The sequence below is a fragment of the Sinocyclocheilus rhinocerous genome, unplaced genomic scaffold (assembly GCF_001515625.1).
Source record: "Sinocyclocheilus rhinocerous isolate Xijiao unplaced genomic scaffold, SAMN03320098_v1.1 scaffold1152, whole genome shotgun sequence".
NCBI classification, from domain to species: Eukaryota; Metazoa; Chordata; class Actinopteri; order Cypriniformes; family Cyprinidae; genus Sinocyclocheilus; species Sinocyclocheilus rhinocerous.
The window spans coordinates 2,776,911-2,796,622 of record NW_015625590.1 but is presented as its reverse complement, the minus strand read 5'-3'; positions in this window follow the sequence as shown (position 1 = coordinate 2,796,622).

Here is a 19,712-nt window from a genome sequence, read left to right as displayed (position 1 = left end):
AATTACTACTTTAAAACGAAATAATTCAAATCAAAAACAAAAACTCTTTTTATGGATTTTATAAAATCCGTAAAAATGCATTTCTCTCTAAAGGCGCGTACGATGAGGAGATGGCGAGTCAGGATCGTCATCTTCACCTTTGCGACACGGACTCTAAAATAAAGGATACATACAGGATGTGCTTTCTGCAATTTCGGCCAGGAGCGCTTCACAATGATGAACCGAAGCTCAGCGAATACTTGCCTCACAGACTTGCTAAATTTATCTATAGAACATTTTAAATTACTACCTTAAAACGAAATAATTCAAATCAAAAACAAAAACTCTTTTTATGGATTTTATAAAATCCGTAAAAATGCATTTCTCTCTAAAGGCGCGTACGATGAGGAGATGGCGAGTCAGGATAGTCATCTTCATCGCAGGGGCGCCGCTAAGGGGGGGAAAGTTAGGACGATTCTAAGGGCCCACGCACTTTTGCACTTTCTGCACTGCACATGACCAATTGACTCACTGTTTGCCGTGGTAATCAAATCAAAACTCTTCCAAAATGCAGCTTTTCCCGAAGCATTGGAAACTTTTAGTAACTCCCCACGCTCCAACTTGATGCTCTGCATGGTCCCTGATGCTCTGCATGGTCAACTGTCACCTGTATGCTAATGTGTGCGTATATGCGTTGCGTATTGCATAGGCTATGTATAATATGCCCATTTATAATATAATCAATATAACAATATTTCATACAGTAGCCTGTGTGCGCTCTGCGCGTATATGGGCACAATAAAAGGAGAGAAGCTAAATGAGCCCGAGTCCGACCCGAGCCCGATCTGTAAAAAAAAAAATGGCCCGAGCCCGGCCCGAATGGACTCAGCGTGTCGGGCCCCACCCCGTCGGGCTTGCAGGCCTCTATCGAGTACACACAATCTTAGTGACAAAATTGAGTTTACAACAACGGATTCCTTCCTTCCACAGGTCCAAGTCTTTGACTCCCACATCAGCACTCCTTTAAAGGCATTAGTCATTTAAGGAAGTGGAAAACCAATCTGTTTAAGCTTGAGACACTGTTTATGCTTACCTCACTTGTACCAGTTCTGTTACTACAGCACATATTCCGTTTATTTGACCAAAATAACAAATGAATGCAGACTTGACAGAAAAGACTCAACAGGGGCTGTCTGGAGTGGATAGTACTTTGGTTTAATGAATAGGGACAGGTCTATTCAAAGAGGCAAGGTATTGTGTATAAGGAAAGGAGAATGCCTGCCAGTTTTCAACCATCTAGAGTGTCAATCCCCTCTACTGGCTGAACACGGTTACTGCAGAGCCATGGAGGTGTTGGACAAATAATGTTGTAATTTAATGACATGGTTTCTGTGGCAAGTTATTGGTTATCCATATTAAAGAACAACATTGTAAATGCAAATGTAATGTTATGTTTAAATGGTTAGTTCACCCAAAAATAAAAATTCTATCATCACTTACCCTCACATCACTATATAAATATATAATGAAAGTAAATGGGGTCCAATGCTGTTTTGGGTCCCACAAACTTCACTGTATGGACAAAAACAGTTCAAACATTCTTCATATTATCTTATTTTGTGTTTTGCAGAAGAGATTAAGTCACTCAGGTTTGGAACGACATGACAGTAAGAAAATAGTGCCAGAACCTGCAGCCTGTGTCTTCCAGAATCACCTCTTATCACTTGTAATGTTGCTCCCAGGAGAGGCTGGCAATCCAAAAAACTGTGAGAGAAGATCTTGGGATTAGCCTGGAAAAAGCAACTTCAAAGCCACTGGCTAATTTATTTGTCCTCTTAAAAATCCCAGTTGAGATTCTCTGCCTCCCTCACCTTCAGCTGATGCCTGTGCACAGATCAAGTGTTTAGTTTGACAAATACAGCTTATGGACAGAGCAGGCAGAGGGGATAAGACCATCGAAAAGTGATTACCTGGCTAAAGGAGGAGCACAATACAAACGTATTTGTCATTTTGCACGCTTTGCCGAGCAAAGCCTGTAATGCTAATTAGCCAGATCCACCGGGCAAATAAAACTAAAACTAAAGCAGATTGGATTTGTGAGTCATCTGCAACGTCCACCTGTAGGCTTACTGGAAAACTCACAGGTTCAGTTTAGCAGTGTACGCAATCAGTTTTATCTCCAAATACAACACGTTAAATGAATGAGGGCAATGTTCTGGAATCTACAGCAAGTAGACGTAAGTACAAATAAAACCATAATACATTGAGATGGACCAGAAGAAAATCAAGCACTTTTCTCGCAATACATACACTAAACTAGCTTATTTTGTTTGGAAAAACTGCTTTAGCACAAAATTCAGCAGAAAATGGCATATTAAATTATTTTTTACTTTGAAAAACAACATGGAAAACAGATTTCTCCATGTACAAAAGAATCTCCGATACATTTATATAAACAATTGGGAGATAGAACCTTGAGACGGAAGTAAAAGTATGAGTTTAGCACAAACAACTTTTTAATTTGACAAAGGACAAATGGACTTTCTCTGGCCAAAAGTGATGCCAACTTGTGGCACTATAAGTGCCCTAAGCATGAGATGGAAGGCAAACTAGAGGATTAGGGTCCTCAGTTAAGGCTCAGAGAGTCTGATCCTCAGAAACAGGTGATCCTTGCTGGCTTACATAAAGCTGTCCTGAGCTGATATGGCACCTTGGTTGGAACAGGTGTCTACTGCTTCATGTTGACAAGCTGAACGAAAAAATTGGTCTGTTTAGTGGCTAAACAGGAAAATGACATGCTTTAAAGGTCACGGGATACATTCTTTGTTCTATATCATAAAAATGTTCTGAAGTGAAGCTAATAAAGTTAAAGCAGTAATACTGATTTCTCAAAGCTAGTGGCTTCTGAGCATTCATTGACATTAAAGTTGAACATCAAACCTGAATCTCTGGTGGGGATTTTCTGCTTAGTCTTGTGTAGGTGATCTTTCGTGCCCTCAAGTTTATTTTGAGTCCCTCCAGAGGTAATGAGGGTAAACAAGTTAAAATTACATATATACAGGTAAGATTTAGAGGATAAGGGAAGCACATTGTATTACATTCAAATCAATGTTTCTACCTTAACGAGCAGCCAAGCAAAACAGATAAAAGTGGAAATTCACACAGACGTCTGCATTCAGGCTCGGAATGAAGGGCAATACACCTTTTACCTGTCATACTTGGACACCACTGAAACACTGCAGGAATGGTGGGTATGCGAAGAACGCATGAAAGGTCACAAGATTAGTGACAGGTCATGCTGTCATTATCATGATCAGTGCCAGTAAACACATTATCTTTTTCATACCCTTATGTGTTTCAATAGGCCTCATTTTCAGTACTGTGGGTGGTTGTATATTAGCAGAAGGGCTACGCAAACAAAGCTGCCGAGGTTAGACCACTCTAAATGAGTTTGAAAAGCCCTGAGAGAGCAGAAGAATGTTGTTTCTGTCACAAATGTGTGTTTACTTTAAGTGCTTTTCAGGTCATTATTTAGTGTCTTTGGTATGGCTTAAAAACAAACAACAAAAGAAAGAGCTACTGAAGCAAGAAGGGCTTTCTTATATAAGCTGCTGCAGTTTCCCAGACCTCTCCTAAAATTCTACACATCAAATGAACAAAATGATAGTTAAATGTATAAATCCAGGTTTCTCACTGACTGATATTTTCAGCATCATGCAGCTTCTTAGTATAGTTTTTATTTTTAACTTATCAAAATGGTATCAATAGAATGGAAATAAGATTTCCTTTTTTACCAAAGTTTGATTCTAATTTTTAAATCTCGCAGACAGAACCAGCAAAACAATTTTTCCATCACCATCCTTTCACACGAAATGCAAATGATCAAATGGTAAAAACAGCCAAATACGGTAACTCTGAGGACTCTTTAGAAGTGTAAAACATATCAGATGGCTGTATGAAAAGGCAAATATGCTGCAGGCAGTGGAATCAGCACTGAGAATGAGATGCCAATTTACAGACTGTTCTCTGATGGCACAGATAACTGTCTGCCACCCAAGACAGCAAAGTTGATTACTTTGTCGCAAACACAAAAAGACAGTCTGGATTCTAATGTTTCTGCAGCTGTTAGCTTTTCTTAGATGCTCTGGATGTTCAAAACCATGTCAAAAACAATGAGACAAGAATCAAAAAGGTATTTACACTGAGGCAGTAGAGATTTAGTAGAGACTTCTAAGTCAGCGTGTCATTCTAAATTAAAATGTGAAGGGAGTTTTGGACTGATATACAAGTTATATACAGATTATTCAATTCAAAATATAAAAATGGAGTAGAAATGATAAAACTAAAATGGCTTAAATGTGATTTAAAACTAAAATAAAAGGAGTAAAAATAAATAAAACGTATAACTGTGCACATATGGTAAGGTATGGTACCACCTCTAGTCAACTAAGACTGATAAAAACAATTAAACTTCCACTGGAGGTTGATACGTCCACACATTTGGCACGTTACCAACTTCAATATCTTATAGAAAATCTAACCTTTTGACAGGCTGAACAAAGCATGAAAACACATTCCTTTCTACAGAAGAATGCTACTTTAGTAGCGAAATCAGCTATGACACTTTCTGCTGAAAGTGAACTTCAACGTGTCCGTTCATTTTGTCATTGACATGGCATAAGGCACACCATTTAAGCTAAATAAATAGCACTGTCAATCACTTGCATAAACCAATGACAAAGAAATCCAATTAGACAACCTCTTCACCATTAATTAACAAAAAATGCAAGGACAAAGGAAACGAGAGACCCACTCAGGTCAGGCTAAAAACACTAGAGAGTGAGAGTGACAGCGAGCAAACAGGGACACATACAGTATAGTACCGCTCTACTTGTATTTTCACATGTTTTTTTGTTTCCCACTTTACTTGTTAATCTTCCTGCTGGTTTAGACAAAGCAGTCTGATATTTCTCTTCTTCGTTTAGACATGCTTAGTTTTTCCTCTTTTCCCAATTAGGCACCGTCTCCCAACTAACATGGAAAACACTCTTACATGCTGTATATATCTATCATACTGTAAATTCTGAAAGGTCATATTCTCAGTGAACTTTGTATATGGTTTAGGCCTTTATCTTGTCATCTTCCACACCAAATCCACCAATGAAAGGCATGTCAGGTCAGGTGCATCGTGGTTTGGAATCTGACACTGATGGATATCGAGAACGACTGAGAATGTGACCTCAAAATCTCAACATCTGATATTAGACCAGAATGGGGACGGAGCTGACTGTGGTTGATTTGGCCATCAGTGAACAAATGCTCTTTGGTGCATTAAAATATAACTGATACAATCAATGGTGATGAAAATATCAGAATCCTGGCATATTGGCCCATACTGCAGGACTTGACATTTGGCTATTCTTTACCTCTTTAAACAGCATTGCTAACAATGAACAGTGGTTGGTTGACACATTTTTTGCTTATTTGCATGGGCATGGCTGTTTCCATCTGTCTAAAAAAAGGGGAAAATAGCACCCATAAACCACAGGGAGAATTAGTCCGTTAGAATTGCTGCGTTCCAAAACAAGAATCAAGGTAGGTTCACTAAAAATTAGAGGTCATTAAAGTCTAATACAGCAGTTTAATAATTAAACCATCATGAACAACATCCTAGTTACTATGAAACACTATGAACATTGCTGGGACAAAAAGACATCCGAGCAGAAAAGAATCCAACTTTATCAAGTAAAACAAAGTTTAAAACACTAATTCTTATGTATAAAGCTCCAGTGCAAAGTGCGAAAGAAAATGAATGCATCACTTGCTTTTTTTAGGTCACGTTCTCTAGGCCAGTATGATTAGTTTATAAATTAGCTAAAGGGCAGGACGAGTCGGGTAAGTTGCTCTATCCCCCAACTGACACAACAGCTTGTCTCTTTCAATTCTTCATTCTCATCCGGATTGAACCAGCAAACATCCTTGTGTTACAAGAGTGGACTAGCGCCGGGTGTCTAAAGTGCAGGCTTAGTTGACATCCTGTCAGTGCACTAAACATGCATGACAAACAATCTGTTCGTGCACAAAGATGATTGAAAAAGCATGTTGTGAGCTCAAAGCACACACAAATCTATAAATAATAAATCCATCAGTGGTCAGCTTTAGCTTGTTGAAGCTTTTAGCTTGAGAACAAGGTGTACGCAGGTTAGTTTTTACCAAAATAAGTACATTAACCAGAAATATTCCAGTAAAAACAATAATTTATAAGTGAAAGCATCATGTAAGCTGTTGAAAATGGATGAATGACACTAAGATAATATAAACACTTAGTCCCTCTTCGTGAGAAAAAATATTGATAGTGACAGGTGACAGTCTCTGCTATGAATCACTTATTCATATTTATCTTGTGCTTAACAAGTGAGAAGAAAATATTGACACAAAATTAACTATTTATTAATGGTGTTAATCTAAATCAATCAAACGTTGACCTGGAGAACACTTTTGGTGAAGCCTGAAAAAATGAGAGTAGACATAAACTCGGTGAAGCCTGTAGGAACACACATCTCTAGCCTCTCCCCAAACTCACGGCTACGTTCACTTCTCCCTGCTCCCCACCCTTGTTTGCCCTTTAGATTACTCTCATAGCTTCTGCCCATATTGGTCTTTGTGTTGTGTGTTTGTGTATGAGCTATGAGCACAAAAGTGAGAGAGCACACAACTTTTTTGTTCAAGTGACAGCATGTGTGAGAAGGGGAATCCTTAGGCTTTCTATGTTCTTTAGCAGTAACACCCTTGCTGCCATTAGCAATCTGATTGCTAATATAAAATATCACTCTAAACTTCGTGTTTTAAAGGGGCTCAACTGTTAGTCGGGTAAATATTGACTGTTAGCAATTAAATTTTTGTTCATGAGCAAGATTAAGCGGAGCTATCAAGCCAGAGGCTATTGTGTATAGCGCAACAGAGGAGGAGACATCCATGACATAGAATTGCGTGACTTAAAATCATTATTATTCCTTAGTCATCAGAAAACAATAACTGTTTGCTGTTGAAAATCAAAGACGAGCAAACATACCTTACCGTGTGAAGGGAACATTGCTCCTGATCTCACCTCTGCTGTCACTAATAAACATACTGGGATGTTGAGGCTCAATTTTACTCCTCTTAAACTAACAGTTAAAAATGCAACAAAAAAAAAAAGTGCGACAATAACAGCTAGAGATAAAATTGTAACCTTGCAATACACAATGAAATAATATATTGTAAAGTTTTAACATTGTATTACAATTTTATTGCAAAATGTTTGGGTTTTTAAGTAAAAAGTATGAATTACTATAAATCTATAATATTTTACAGGAAAACACAAGTGCATTTACAGTTAGTAACCGTTACATTTATGCTTTTCTGTACATATAAACAAAATGCAAAAAAAAAAAAAAAACATTTACAGTGAGAAACCGCAAAAGGACATTCCCTAATCACATCTCATTATAAATTATTTAAATAGTTTTATTCTTAAAATTTTTGTAATCAATCATGCATATTTAGGTATTTTGGGTGTAAAATGTAACAAAACACCCAAATGTACATAAATGATTAAAAAATTGCATAAAATATAAGTTTAATACACTGTAAAATCCAGTTAAATTCAAAGTAAAAAAAATTAAATAAAAAAACTTTACTATCATTACAATATAAAATTATTATAATATTATTATAGCATTCTTTTCTAATATACTGTAATATAAATTAATTTTTGTAAGAAACTTGTATTTTCTGCACTAGAAAACACCAGGAGATGAATTTGGGCCGGTCTAGACATGGGCACTGAAGGATCAGTGTGTGCCGTCAAGATGTTAGCTAACACTTATGAAACAACAAGTCAAGTCCCCCTGGGAAACCATGTTGTTTTAGACACTCAATTAGTTTTGGGGGGTCAGCAATGTGTGCTTTCTTTTCATTTTCTTTACCTCTCCAGCAAGACATCCTCATAATCTTTCCTTACACACTTTAAAACTCAGAAATCCTACCAAGTACGCCAGAACACAATAGCTTGCCTCGGTACATAAAGCATTTTTGGTGAAAACTGCTAGGACAGACAAGTGATTTGCCTGATACAAAAGAGAGAGATATTTGCTTGTGTTTGCATTGCAGATTGGTGGAGGCTTCTAGGAGTTTGAACAGCCGGTACTCTATGAGATGAGACTCAGAAGCAGATGTCCTCACACCATTTGCGAAAAAAATAGGCAAACTTAAATATCATCCACTTAGCCATAAGTAAATCTTCGCATGGCTCTCCCAAATCGTAAAGAGGAGAGTCCATCCATTTGAATAAATATAAAGAGGTGTGCAGAAGTGTAAGCGGACAGCGCCCCCTGTCTGCAATCAAATGAGATGTAAAATAATGGTGGGAAGGCATTTACTGATGGGGAAAATAATGACAGGGTGAAGCGAACATGTCGGTGACACCTTGGCACTCCCAAAAAGGAGGGTAATTAGAAATGGCGCAACGATCCAATCGGCAAACTCAGAGGCGCACCGTACCTCCTCCACTGCACAATTGGACACATGACTGGAGATGCACGACGGGGAGCTGAAGCCTCACGAGCAAAAAGTGGGTCACGAATGAAAGCCAATTAACAGACAATGATGGCACATTCAAATAAAGCACCCTAACAATGAGGTGAATGGTTATATCTGGGTCATATGACTCCACAAAGATACTGATGTAGCTCTAAAGCTAAGTATCCATCTGAACGTGACGGGGTTAACAGCTTCAGCCATATCTGTGTTGATGTTACGTACCTCCCAGTGCACTGGGAGTGTGTGCTACGTTCACACAGCTGGTGGAGACACCTCTAAAGCTCTCTTTGTTTCTGTCAATAATCCTGTTTGCCTTCTCATTATCCCAAGCTTTAACGCCTCCAACTCACTCCTAATTCTGCAAACGGCCTTCACAAAGACATGCGGCGCTGCAGGATATGTGTATGGCAATTATCAACATGCTCTTGTTTCTAATGGCAATTTCTTGTCTCTCCTGGCCTTCTGCCTAGTAGCATAAGAGCAAACATTAACACATAAGAAAAGCAGAAGAGAGGATTGAGGGCTTCATCACATGATGACAGAATTGTCGTCACATGACCCCTCTTGGGGCTTTAGGAGAGCTCTGTGCTCCAGCCAGTCCAAGCATGTGCCCTCTGAGGTCGTACACAGCAAAGATGTCCTGCTTTTCATAACAAACCAGCAGCACACAGCCAGTGAGCTGCTAAGAGGAGTTCAAAGGTTCATTGGTGTACGGTTGACATCGCAGATTAAATCGATGACCAAGTTTGAGATGATTGAGCAGAAAAGGAGGCAATAAACGCCAGTTGTGCAGAAGCATATTTGTACATATTTGTGTCAAGCAGAGACAGTTGTGCACCTTTGTTGTGACATGCACATAGTTAAAATCCTGCTGCAGTCAAAGATTTCATCGGCTATGCTGGCAAACAGCAAAGCTGTGGAGCATACTGCCATCTACTGGCCTTCAATGAATGAATGAATGAATAAATGTCCTAATATACAAATAGGTAATGAATATAAAACTATTATTTATATAAATATTTAAAATAATTCCACAAAATGATCTACGAACACATATCTATACATATAAACACACACACACACATGTACATTATAAAGAGTTCAAACAGGTCACTAAGATTTTTTTAAAAGAAATTAATACTTTTATTCAGAAAGGATGCATCAAATCGATCAAAAGTGACATTGAAGGTATTTATTATTTTACAAAAGATTTCTGAACTATCTATTCATCAAAGGATTAAAAAAATCCTAAAAATAGCATTAGAATGATTTGAAGGATCATGTGATGCTGAAGACTGGAGTAATGGCTGCTGAAAACTCAGCTTTGCCATCACAGGAGTAAATTACATTTAAAAAAATACTAAAACAAAAAACTGTTATTTTAATTTTGTAATATTTTACACTTTTACTGTTTTTTTTATTGCAATTTTAATTACTGTAAATAAAGGCAATCTTGGTGAGCATAAGAGACTTTCAAAAACATTTAAAAAATCTTACAGATCTCTATTTACAATATAATTGTAAATATAAATGTATACAATAGCTGTAAATCTGACTATATAAGTGTCTTTCATATAAACACGCTCATTTAAAAAAAAAAAAAAAAGCAAACAGAAACTGAGTGGCTTGGTTTTCAGCAAACAAAAAATGAAGAGGGAGATGCGGAGTATGAGAGCGCCTCAATCTCTATCAACATAATTGAAAACAAAGCTTATCACTGCACTTTTCTGTGCTCTCAAAAACAATGCTTTGTTGGGTGTGATTGCAAAGTCAAAGAGAAAGCAAATACAGGTCATAGTGCGAATAGACGACCACAATACATCAGAGCAGCGCTTTAATGTAACACCTGCTGTCCAGGCCTGCAAGTCATTGTGCCCCTAACAAGGCACTCAGGGGCATAAAAGTGCAGTGCTCCCTGGTCGCTTTTGTGGTCAGCTATGACCATGTTTGCTTTCAAGGTGTTCTCCTGGTGCGACAGCGATGCTCTCATTGTCAGAAAGCCCATGGGCTTTGTGCACTGACACGCAGAGGAAGGGAGGGGATCTGCAGATGCGTGAGTGTGTCTGGACCTCGGCCAGTGGAGCTTCTCAACAGCAAGAGGCACCTGTGCTGACACCTCCCCTTGTTATTTTACATAAGTAATCCCTCGCTTGCTAAAGCACACAAACTTCTGAGCACAGATCCTTTCACCGCAAAAGTGTCTTTCATCTTTTTGGAAAATGACAGCACTGACTTGTTTTCAGTTTCTAAGGTATCACCTCTGTTGTTGTTGCGAAGATTCTGGCTTGGGGCTGTTCTGACACCATTTTGTTTTTTGGGTGTGATTCCTGGTACTAAGCTGGTAGATATTGTATTAAAAGTGATGGTATTTTATCTCTTTGACAGTGGAGTCACACCTGGTTCTGGTCAACTTTTATTTCACTGTGAGGAAATATAACTTGTTATCTTCTGTAACACTTTACAATAAGGTTCAATTTGTGACATTAGTTAACGCATTAAGTATCATGAACTACCAATAAACAAAACATATAAAGCATTTTTCATCTCTGTGTTAATCTACATATTAATTTTTAACATTTTAATTTGTATAAATATTAATAAACTGTCATTATAGTGGAAAACAATTTCTTACATGCCTAATACACAAAACAAAAAATAACAAAAACAAAAAAACTAAATAATAATAATTAACATTAGTCTGAATTAATATATGCTTTAGTTAATTCATAAGATAAACTATTTTTAAGTGAACGAACTGAACTTTTGATGATTTGATTATGATTATGAACTAAAACAAATCCTGCGGTGTTGATCCTTACAACAAACTTAAAATCAAACGGACACACAAACAAAGAGAATTACAAATTACAAAAAAAAAAAAAGAATGAATAAATTAACATTAGCCAAGATTAATAAATGTTCTTTCTTTTGTGTGTAAGTTAAGTTTCTCAAACACTTAATGAATTAATCAATGTTAATGAATTGAACTTTATCGCAAAATGTTATTCAGACTAAGATCTATTGCAGCAGAAACTTGGAGAAGCATGGAGAAAAAAAAAAAAAAAAGTCACAAGGCATGGTTCAGTGAAGTTGTAAAGATAAAAGTCAACTAACTGCTCAGCAAAAAAACAAAAAACAAAAAAGCACTTCAAATTCACACTGAAAGCCATTCTTTACACAGCCGCGCTTCCGATGACAATTCATTAGTTTTTCATAACTCATTCGATCTTTGTTGTACTGAATCTTTTGAATCCCTTGAGACATTTGGCACCGTTGGCTTGTGTCCACATGCTAAACTTCCACCTCTGAAAGGCCATAAGCCAGTTTCATCAATTTGAAAATGAACACTACTGATCTTGGGTCGCGCTGAGCTGGATTAAAGGCAACAGGAATAAAAGTGCTGAAAAGAGGCTAAATAAACAGTTGCCTTTCTCATGATGCTTGTGCACTGTGTAATGATGAGTAAGGGCAAGTGTTGAGTGTTGGGAAAGTGTGCATGCATAATTCACCCAACCTCTGTCTCTTACACAGTCTGTCTGTCAGCACACAGAGTGCCTCTGCTGTTCGGCTGCCACTTTGAAAGGCCTCTGAAGTCACCTCTCGACACAGAGGCACGAAGGGGAAGGGTGCGTTTCAGTATGCGTGTCTGTGTATAAATCCAGCATCGGAGCTGTCTCTGCCTGCACATTAGGGCAGATGTCTGTGAGCAGAGTTCATTTGCTTAAACAAACCGCCGTGGCACTCCACATGTGGCCTCCATTCATTAGCGTGGCACTTGAAGCCGTGCGTGTTTTGACAAACTGTGTCTCAGAGCTTCCAATATTTACACAACCACAGACCACCTACATTCTAGCGAGGCACACAAACGTGCTCACAGGCGCGCATATGCACTTCTAAAGCATTCAATTTTCACTTAGGTTTCCTTCACTCATTTGCAAGCTCTGACACTTAACCAGAGAGAGGAGGAGCCGGGCATTCTCTCACAGCCTGGAGATTTTTTTTTCCACACAAACCTCTACAAACAGATGTAACATCCATCATTCTGGGGGCTGGCAGCTGGATTTAACAGTAGACGATTGATTGGTTTCTCTGATGCAATCGCTATCGACTTGTTAAGAACATGCTTACTGTTTATTTAGTAATGGTGCTCTGGCACATTGCATATGTCAGATTAAAAACACCTTGCATATGTGGACACCATAGGGAGCGACTCTGGCATGTAATTAAGATTCGTATGGTAACGCTTTACAAAAAGGTTTAATCCATTAACATTCGGTATAATTTATTATTACGGCATTTATTAATCTAGTTTAAAGTCATTTTATAATTATACTAGCGTTCTTTGTTAATCCATGTTTGTTCAGAATACATCTCTTGAAACACTAAAAATGCATTCCTATAGAAATGAACATTAACCAAGATAACACATAACAAATGCTGTAAAAATACTATTAATTGTTTTCACATTATATCATTAACTAATGCTAATGTATAGAATCTTATTGTAATGCATTACCATTATCATCAAGTAGCAATTATTAAAAATGACCACACAAAGTCTGTGCACTTTTTCACTGCCTACAATAATTCTGTGAAATGGAATTAAATTAGGTAATAAGTGCTAAACACATATCTGTTAGTAAACAAACACAAAAAGGGAGAGCAAAATGTAGAATTATAAAATCTGTGAATGTTGCATGTGCATAAAGCCATTTGGTAATTAAAACTAGACATTCTCTGAAAGGTTGAAATATACACAGAGGTGAGATTGTCTCACTGCTCTCCAGAACCATACAGAACAGTACACATCCATAACTTATACTGAAAAAATGCCAGCAAACCTGCACTGCCATAAAAACAAGACAAAGGATCAGTATCTTTTTTTGAACTTAGTCCAAACAAAGATAAACATGTACACACGCAGGGGGATAATGCGGGAAAACTGGACCTATTAAATTTATGACTTGCAGCACTATCAGACAAAATAGCTTGTCTGCAGCATTTAGATGGCAGCAAATCACTAACAGAATGGAACTTCTACCAACAAGGCCTATAGTCGCTGATTTACCTCATATTCAACCCTTCAACATTCTTTGGTGAGCAGGAGACAGACCCTCAAGAACATTGTTATTTAGCACCCTGGGCAGGAAGGAGTACTTTCTCCTCCAATAGGAGCCAGCGCTGGGGCTTATAGCATGGCATGAAGACAGCCAAGGCTCATAGCTCAGGTAAACCCGCTATGATCAGCATCGAGGAGACAGTTTTCCCAGAGAAGTGAACTTCACAAGCCTTCCACCCAGCCTACAGTGAAATCAAAAACACATGGTGGAATCATACAACTTTATAGGCACCTAGCTCACAAAACAAGGGGAATGTGAGGCAATATATGAGCAGTCTAGCAATACCACAGCAGAACAAGACAATGAGAGGCTGTTATACATTGTCTGGCTGATTTGCTGTCTGTGGCTCTGTACCAGACAATACTTTTACCTGAATCACACAGAAAGAATTCAAATAAGTCTCTGATCAATCTAAGCAATGGTGTGTCTGACTATTGGAACCAGTTAGATCCAAAAGGGTTTAAAACACGGTAACTAGAGATGAAATAGAAGCAAAAGTTCAAAAACATAACTGAAACCCTGACAGGCTGGAGTCCAGATATAGTTGGGATGAATTCCCCCCAAAGACAGAAGTAGGCTGCCTGGTTCAAGGTCCATCAGCATCTCTATTAAAAAGTACATTTTATTGATTCACTGATGTGTCTCAAAAGCAATGTTTAACTGTATTAATTAACAAACAACACATGATTTCTCTCATAATTAAGAAATCAATTTCCTACAAAATGGAAATGACGATAAGAGAGTTACCAAATCAGTTTTAAGTGTTTGATTGATTAAACTGATAGCCACTCAAGTACTTAAAACTACATGAAAGAACCATTTGTTAGTGGCTAAATCTTCAGATACACTTATAACCACTTAGTACATGAATATGGAATTAAGCTTCAGAAATCTGTGCTTGAAATTACTTGAGTGCCTATAAAAAAGACACTACATGCACTACAAAAATATGAATAAAACAGAAATGTAATTAAAAAACAAATTAATTAAAATAAAAATAAATACTCAACACAGTTAAAAAAAATTACCTTATTCAGGTTGGTGAAAAATTAGGAGACATTTTATATTTATATTTAGGCTATAACACATCAGGTTAGACTCAACGTAACTGACCAGTGGCCTCTATGATTTAACAGAGATTACAGATGCAAAAGAAAAAAAAGAACACGTATTAAAGGTTAAGTAAACAACAGAGGATGAACCACAACAAAGAATGTCTATACTAAGATCAGTCTACTTATCAAATTAAGTCAAGTCAGATTAAGCATCTAATTCTGAATAAGCCTCTGAAAGAAATCCAGGTTTATTGTTCAAGGGGCTTCAAAACTATAACCCAAGCCAAGATTTGACAGCTGTGTCTGCAGACAGATAGAGGGGGAGATGTTTAGGAACTAAGATGATCAAAACTAGCCAACAGTGCCTTCAGAGCCCCAGACTTGAAAATTACATGAAACTGTTGTACAATAGAACTCTTACTTATACTTAAACTATTTATAGTAATTTAAATTGTTATAGTTTTAAAGACCAAAACACAAGTGGCATATCAGACTTATTCTTTATCTGTTTCTTAAAGCCGTTGTCTGCTCATGAGCCAATTACTGCCAGAGATTACAGGTCTAAACCTCTAACAGAGCTTCTTCAGCCCATAAGGGTTTTTATTCGGATTCTAGGCTGTAAAAACTGGCATCCAAGCCAGCACAAGATGGTAACATGACAGACAGATTAACCAAAATGAGGATTAGCTATCCATTACATTACAGATTACACCTCACTTGCCTAGTCGCATCCCCCTTTGAAAAAAAAAAAAAAACCTTTATCAAGACTGGTGCAGACTGTTGCTGCAGCAACAAACATTCAGTGACTAGGCAACCACCTGTCCACAAGCCACTCCTAGTTAAAGCACCCAAAACACAAGCAGTTACAACATCACCCCACCCATCGGCCCTAACAATGCTATCACAGCTTCTGGCTAACAGCTTCCCTTGCCATGCAATGTGACGCCTTGGGGACACATGGCCTCATATATATTGTAAAACCTACAAGTTCATGTCCTGTCTGTTGTGTTTACCTTTTCATATCTAAGTCCACTGCTCATATTGAAGAATGGATCAAGGTGGGAGTCAAAGATGGATGGGAAAAAAACAAATCTTGCACAGATAACTTTTAAGTCAATTTGGATTCTGTAACTTAACATACAAAAGGAGCTGTGACATACAAAACATCCACATAAATCGAAATATACAAATTCCTAAAGCCCCACCAAGATATTCAAAAGTGATTAAAAAACTTATTAAAATATACAATATAAAGGAGGCTTGGTCATTTGGCAAATAAATGAAGCAATGTTTTCTTTTGTTTCATCCATAAGGCAGTGAAGTGAAAAGCTTTGCTCTGAATGATCACATTTTATACTCTGTGAAGCGTGATAATTTCCTCTCATGAGACAAAATGATCCAGTTTAATTACAAATATAACGTTAACCTCCGTAATGGGGTCAGAGTCTGTCAACCTTCCTTCTCCACATTAAAAACCACCAAACTACGCCATGTGCGCCGAGCTCCCTACAGGCTATGAATAATGGCCAATTATTTAATGTGCCCTCAAAGTCCTCGCCCATTATGAATTAAAGTTTGGACAGCGTTGAGGGGTAATGGCTGAGGCTAACACCTTTGAGAGCTGTCGCGCTCTGCTCCGAGGCAAAGACAAAAGGCCAAGAAGGGGGGAAAAAAATGGGCCAGCGGTACCACAACAGCAGGGATTGCAGGACCGAACAGCAGATGAAACCTCCATTACACACCAACAGGAGATGTGATTAACATTGGTGGCCGTGCGAATGATGGGATGACACCTCTGGGGAGCGTGTCGGCCCCATGCTACACACCCAAATGGAGGTCAGGCCGGAGGGGTGGAAGATTTGTCAGGATGAGCCGGGGACAGGAGGGTGATGAGAGCCGAATGCAGCATAAGTTTAAAGCAGGCTGGCTGTAGTAAAGATGGCTACAGGACATTTTCCACACGTGCAGCTTCTCCTTACATAAAACAAGCAAAACTACCATTTTAAAATTTATTTTTACGGTTTAAAGAAGCTGCATCAACAACACAATGTGACACTGAAACTGATTTCAGTTTTTTATGGCTAAAATACAATTCAAAATAGGTCTGAACAATATATGGTAACATGACAAATTAGCGGATGTGAGTTTCTCAAATTATCTGCATCATCAGCTATTTCTGCATTTAGATTACCTTTGTCTTCATCTAATGCTCATTTAAAGTTAATCTTTAAAAACACAAATAATTCAATAACACTGTTAAATGCAACCGTACGCAAATCTTAAGATAAACATCCATTTTTCATACTGTAAATTTGTATTTTAATATATTTAAAATGTAATTTACTCCTGTGATGGCAAAGCTGAATTTTCAGCAGTCAATACTCCAGTCTTCAGTGTCACATGATCCTTTAGAAATCATAATATGCTGATTTGGTGCTCAAGAAACATTTATTATTGTTGTGTTGAAATGTTGGAATGTTGAAAACAGTTGTGCCACTTAATATTTATTTTGTGAAAACTGATACAGAATTTTTAGGACTCTTTCATAAATAGAAAGTTCAAAAGAATGGCATATGAAATCTTTTGTAAAATGTCTTTATGGTTACTTTTGATTAATTTATTTTAATCTTTAAAAAAAGTATTATTGACCCCAAACTTTTGAACAGTAGTGTATAAAATAAAAATAAGTGTTTTGACACTATAAAATGTTGTCCTCAGTTTATGGGTCATCGGAGTTCAGACACACCAGACACATTGAAAAGTTATGATGATTACTCACACACTGCAGACTTTGTGGATCAATAAACTTATGTTCATGTGTAGGGGTGCAATGTATAATAGCCTAATAACAACAGACCAATAAGCCCTTCTAGTATGACTTTGATCAATATTTCATAGAATAATAAACTGATTTATTTTCCATTATTGGTCAAGATCTCTAATAGCCTGTCCTTAGGGTTACAGCATTTTTAATTAGCAATACACAACCAAACAACATAAAACATGTCATTATATCTTCAAACTTGTTTTTCAAGTTCCTTTCCGTGGCTTCTTTTTCGTGTCCAAGTACCTGTCTGGTTCTGATTTAATTAAAGCTCAAGGACTTCCAATCAATAAGGATTTTTTTCTTCTTCCCCAGTTTGAAGAATTCATTCCATATGGCGTTGTACACGAACACGGTGGATATTTGAGTACAGTGTGCACAACTTGAGAAAGAAAGAAACGGACTGTATTCATTCATCTATGCACTCTCACCTAAAATAACCACAGAAATAAGTGCTGGCCTAATATTGACTGGGTGTCAGCAGACCAACACAAACAGCAAAAAGACAAGGTATATCTTTCAGAGAGCATGTTTGCTCAGGACTTTCTCTTAGTGACACAGAACCTCATCACTAAGAATTTAAAAGGAAAATCAAACTGGTCTATTATTCTACCACAAATATGAAGTCAATACTCCAAAACAGTACAAACTACAATTTCTTAATTTGGAAATACAATTATTAAATAACTGTTCATTAATTAAATAGAAATATGTAACAGGCCTACTTAAGTAATTTTGCCAGAAAAGTAAATTACTTGGCAGTCTGAAAGACCTTGCAGGGTCAAAATGGAATGAACAGGACTGCACAGATCTACACAGGATAGTGACGGTTTGCAAAAGTAGCAGCAATGACCACACATCAATGGGACACTAAGGGTGTGTCACACTTGAATGTGGTCTTGTTAGACTAAAGCAAGCAGTTTACAAAATATAGCCTACTTTTCAAAAATCACTTAAATTTATTTTAAACCGTAATAATATTTCAAAAGTACTGTTTTTACTGTATTTTAGCAAATAAATGCCTTGGTGAGTATGAGACTTCTTTCAAAAACATTAAAAAAAATGATACTGACCCACAACCTTTTAACTGTAGTGTATACCATGCATACATTCACATTTCACAGTAAACAAAATGCTCTGAACAAACAAATCCTCTAAGCTTTGACCACATTAAAAATGGAGGATCAAATTTTTTTGGTGAGCGCAGAGCACTAGGAAACTGTAGAGTGGTATGTTTTGGCAATAGTCAACCCCTATTTTTACTTACCTTGGTTAAGGACTCCAGTTCAAATTCACTCACAAAGGCAGACTGACTGGATAACAGCTGGAAGAGAAATGTTCCATGTCACACAAGGAAAATTCAACCACTGAGTGTCCACTACAGATTCCCAACACTTGGCTAACCTCTGTGTGGAATGTCTGCCCTCAGATGCCATTTTAAGCCTCTTTGGGAGCCTGTTCTTCCTCGAATAAGATCTCTGAACTTTGATACCTGTTTATTAATAAAAATAACACTAAATACTAAGATATGTATTAGTGCATTGAATTTAAGGACATACAAGCAGATTTTCCTACCTGTTTGGGTCTCTAAGCTGTCATTCAGTACCTTTACAGGTGTAAGGGACAAAAGTTCAAATGTTATACAAGTGCCAGTTAGACTAGTTCTTGTCTCCCTTTTTAACCTCTCTGCAGATGAGGCCTCTGGTGACCCATCATGTCCTGATGGCCTCTGGGTTGGGTGTCTGACTGAATCTCTTTGTTTGGCATCCTGTATTGGCACTACAACTGCATTTCTTCTGGAATGGCTGTATTGGCTGTAGAAGACCAAAGTTTTGCTACTGTTTTCCAGTCCAGAAGCCTCTGCTTCTCCCATTTTCTGCTGGTTACCTCTCTGTGTCTGCTGTCTTCCCTTTCTATTCAGGATATGGCCTCTCATTTTCTGGTTTAGGTCTAGTCTGAGTGCAGTTAGAGGCCTTGAACTAGATTTTTTGGGATTTTGAGCTTGGGACTTCACTGGCACTGACTCCCTGATCCTTCCATCTGACCTTTGACCTGCTGAATTCAAGCACACGCACCTTCAGAAAGAGCATTGAGAAAATCATAATGCCTGAAATAGAATAATGCTTAACGCAATGGAAAGAGCTTTCTTGTACA